Consider the following 4,733-nt stretch of genomic DNA (forward strand, 5'->3'; position numbering starts at 1 on the left):
CTCAATTCGTCATTCTGACATGCATTTTCACTTTTTTCTCCGTTAATATAGAACGGTTGTAGAAAATATTGCATCTCACAAAAGAAAATAGTTGTATATGTATATATATTCTTCGATATCATAAAAAAAGGGGAAAAAAAGGAAAAACCTACCTTTCTTTTCTCGATTGATGTTCCGTCATTGTAACGGATGTTAGATACCATCGAGTCCGAGCAAATTTTGCCGGTGTGGTTTAGACACAGTGAAATAACACGCTACGCAGACAGAAAAAAATATTACAGTAATTCCGTAAATAGTTGTGGAAATTAAGCAGAATAAGATGCACTATTGAAAAGTTTTTATTAAAAAAACATAATACAAATTTGATATAAAATAGAATTAATTGAAGACAAATATAATGATGAATCTGGATTTCTGACCGACATGATATACTTCATAGTTCACTGCTGCTTAGATGTCTCTTCAACTTTCAAAGGACATAATATAATATTCTATTTCTGAAATAAAATTTATAGAAAGTCGACATTTGTTCTATGTTAACATGGTTACACAAAACCTTTATTTCTACTTGTTTTTGAAAGAAACGTGCCTAGGTCTGAGAAAACTACTTCATTTTCCATAAGAACTTATAACTAATCATAGTCATGTAGTTCTTATCATACAAATCAGATAAGAATGAATATCGAATCATCTACTTTCTGTTTCTATACAGACAATTTTCTATGTGTCAATCCATGTTTATATGAATCTGTCATTGAGTTGTTGTCGTTTGTTGTATTTTTGATTATTGATTTGTAAAATAATATTTTGCTAATTTGTAAAAAGTCATTTTCGATTATTGCAATTTCATTATAGAAAAGCACATGGGGACGTTTTTGTATCTTTTAAAAGAACTAATTCAAATCGTATTTCTTTCAAATCATTTTGGGGCAATTGAGTTAAAGTTAACACTTGTATTGGGATTGATTTTTAGCTCACCTGGCCGAAAGAGAGAACTTTTATCATCGTCGTCGTCCGTCATCGTTAACTTTTACAAAAATCTTCTCCGCTGAAACTACTGGGCCAAAGGAGTAGGTCCGGTAAGGACCGATTTTGGCCTCAAATTTCAGGTTTATCTGACGAAAGATTTTGACCATTTTTTCAACACTTAAGTGTCTATTTCATTTGAATCAATTAGTTCATGTGGAAGATTTGAACTGATTTAGTCATTAAAAACGATCCAATTCAAGCTCAAATATAAAAAATCTATCAAATACGCCGAAATGTCACTTTTCATATGTTTTTTGTCAAAAATGAAACTGGCCGCATCAGTGTTCATCCTCACCCTTTATATATGTTATGTATTATCATAAAATACAACTTACATTTCAATATTAAGGATGAACAGGAATGCGGCCACTTTCGTTTTACACGAAAACCGTCTAAAATTTAACTAAAATGCTAGAATTGTGAAGATTTCAGTAATTTAGCATGACTTAATGGTGCTATTACCCGATATATGTGGATTGTATTGTCAAAAACATCCCATATTTATGTAGCAGGAGCATTCTACTGTTCAATAAATAACAAAACGTTTACAGTTTAACAGTTTTGTAAAACTGCTATATTTTGGGGCCAAAAAGGGGTCTTACTGGACCTAATCCTTTAACCAAACTTGGCATAATCATCATTGGGGTATCTAGTTTAAAGAATGTGTCCGATGACCTGCCCATCTAACCAAGATGGCGTCCATGGCTAAAAAAATGTTCAGCAAAGTAAGATCTAGTAGTAAGTCAAAATGACCACAATGGTCAGTTGACCCCTTTAGGAGTTATTGCCCTTTATAGTAAATTTTTAACAATTTCCATTAATTTGGTAAATTTTGGTAAATTTTTCCAAAATATTTTCCTCTGTATTTAAAGGACCAAGTCTATATAGATAGGCAAAATTGTATGAATGTTCAGTAAAAGTAAGATCTACAAACACATCACCATCACCAAACACAATTTGGTCATGAATCCATCTGTATTTTTTGTTTAATATGCACATAGACCAAGATGAGCGACACAGGCTCTTTAGAACCTCTAGTTTTTATCCTTAGCAAAATATAATATTGGGTGCTTGTGAAATGCATCTGGGTTAACAGTTAGAGCTATCAGTTCTGCATTCGTGTAATAAAGAATGTCATGCTTCTCATTGTTAATTTTTTTGAGCTATCAAATCTATATTTATAAAATAGAATTTACCATGCAAATTTTCATAGATATGTGCTGTCATTTAGCCAAACATACTCCGTCATACTGTTTTACTATACCTCTACAATAAAAATACAAATTAAATCAAATAATATCTAAGTTTTCTTTCCTTGGAATAAACTTTATTTGAACAATTAAAATGTAACTGCCATCATGATAGCAAAAAAAAAAGATTTTTGTTGAATGTAAACTTTTACTGAAAAATATCCATGGTCGAACTAAATAATTGTGTTTTTATAATTTTGTCTGTTTGTCTTTAACTTTGATCTTCCCATGTTTAAAATTACCAATGTCATTTTCAATATGAGTAAAAGATTTACTATTTTTGGAATTGTAATGACAAGTTTTACCAATTACCTACCAACAAGACAAGCTTATATATAAAGATATACGTACTGGAGATTCAGCTCACATTCATTGTTGAAGGTTCTGTTATTAACACCACATACTGGTTTGTAACCTTTGCAACATTCCCCTTGGTGATGAAAGGATATACCTCTGAAATAAGTAATATCATTTATAAGTCATAACTGCCAGCTATGGATACACCACTGTAATGATTTAATACAAAAGTCATTACTGCAAGCTGGATGTTTATCAATCATTCGACCTTTATTAAATACGTCACATTTTAATGCAAATTGTACGTAATATGCTGTAAAAGAGGGACGAAAGATACTAGAAGGAGAGTCAAACTCATAAATCGAAAATAAACTGACAACACCATGGCTAAAAATGAAAAAGACAAACAGACAAACAATAGTACACATGCCACAACATAACAAACTAATGAATAACACGAACCCCACCAAAAACTAGGGGTGATTTTAGGTGCTCCGGAAGGGTAAGCAGATCCTGCTCAACATGTGGCATCCGTCATAATGTCATAGGGAAATGTATTCAACTTTGTTTAGTAACAATATTTGTTTGTATTTGAACTTTGATTGGAGTCGTGCATCTGGTGTTTAGCCTTTTACTTTGGTGGTTTTTGAAAAGAGTCAACTTGTCTATGGTTCAGTAAATGGAAGAGTAAAGAGTAATGTAGTTATTCATGCAGTAACAAATGGCTATTAGTCTTATTCGCAAATTAATAATGAGTTGAAGAGATTTTCTTAAATACAGAAATGTGGAAAGTCTGTATTGGAGCACGAGATTGCTTTAATAAATTTCGAATACCGTTCTGTGGAAGGATATACTTAGGAGATTACTGTATTATATTTGAAGTTCCGACGGCATCAACAATTGATTCCGTCGGAGCTTAAAATACAATATTGTTATCTCAATTCTAATGAAACTGACAGAAAAATCTGTCATATGTCGTCTGCGCTTGTGCGTACGTCTCATAGCATCAATTGTTAATTGATGCCATGAAAATTAGTGACGTTATCCAATAAAAATGATCGTTACAAACGTTATTGCATTATAATCTACTATATATTTTGTACACAATCAAACTAAGCACGTAATTGGAAATATTTAAAATAAATTAATTTCATCCACATAAACTCACGCTTCTTTCAGCCAGCAGTCATTATCATATGTTTTCCCATCAGCCCCACAGACTGGATTCATTGTGCTAGGACATTTAGGACATTCGCCTTGTGATATTAAATCTACCCCACTGAAATTACATTAGTGCAAACAATGTGCCATTCTGCTTGGCAAGTGCATTAGTTTTAATTTGTTTCAACAGAGCATATTGTACTATTATTTACAGACAAACCTGAAGAGATATGCCAAAGTCCTAGTCACTTAGTTTGTGTTGTGCAGTTCAATGTTTCTTTTGTTCCATTAAGTTATTTTCCTCTTATAGCTGATGTGTTTCCCGATTTAAGTTTGTGACCAGGATTTTGTTTTCGCCTTATCGATTTATGACTAACAAACAGTGGTTTACTACTGGTGCATTTATTAATCAACTCCATTATAAAATTCAAATAGAATAAAAAATAAAATAAATATTAAAAAAACAATTGTTCAAAACTATTTAAAGTTGTTCCTGTATATTGCTTTATATAATTTTAATTCAGAATCACGACTTTATCACTTGTGCATGTTGTGTATACTATTTTGTTGTTCTAATTACCAGATGCCTCACACAGTGGAAATTCCCAAATTCTTTAAAAATCTAATCATGCATATGTTTTTTTTTTATTATATAACGCAATTCTATTTTTCATCCAGCCCAGTAGTCGACACTCCGGTGTTGACATGCATATCAATAATGTGGTCATTTTTATAAATTTCCTGTTAACAAAACTTTTAATTTTTCGAAAACCTTAGGATTTTCTTATCCCAGGCATAGATTACCTAAGCCGTATTTGGCAAAACGTTTTGGAATTTAAGGTCCTCAATGCTCTTCAGCTTTGTACTTGTTTGGCTTTATAAATATTTTGATATGAGCGTCACTGATGAGTCTTATGTAGACGAAACGCGCGTCTGGCGTACTAAATTATAACACTGGTACCTTTGATAACTATATCAAAGAATAATTCAACACTT

The 4,733-nt window shown here is 31.9% G+C and overlaps 1 long non-coding RNA gene across 1 annotated transcript; it reads right to left on the reverse strand.

Moving 5' to 3' along the window:
• Positions 1-322: 322 nt before the first annotated feature.
• On the reverse strand, positions 323-3,850 carry LOC139511201 (uncharacterized). Its single transcript, XR_011661983.1, has 4 exons — positions 3,745-3,850; positions 2,631-2,732; positions 2,226-2,295; positions 323-497 (listed from the first exon to the last, which is right to left on the reverse strand). It is a non-coding gene; the product is annotated as an uncharacterized lncRNA (long non-coding RNA).
• Between the last annotated feature and the right edge of the window lie 883 nt (positions 3,851-4,733).

The sequence above is a fragment of the Mytilus edulis genome, chromosome 2 (assembly GCF_963676685.1).
Source record: "Mytilus edulis chromosome 2, xbMytEdul2.2, whole genome shotgun sequence".
Classification (NCBI taxonomy): Eukaryota; Metazoa; Mollusca; class Bivalvia; order Mytilida; family Mytilidae; genus Mytilus; species Mytilus edulis.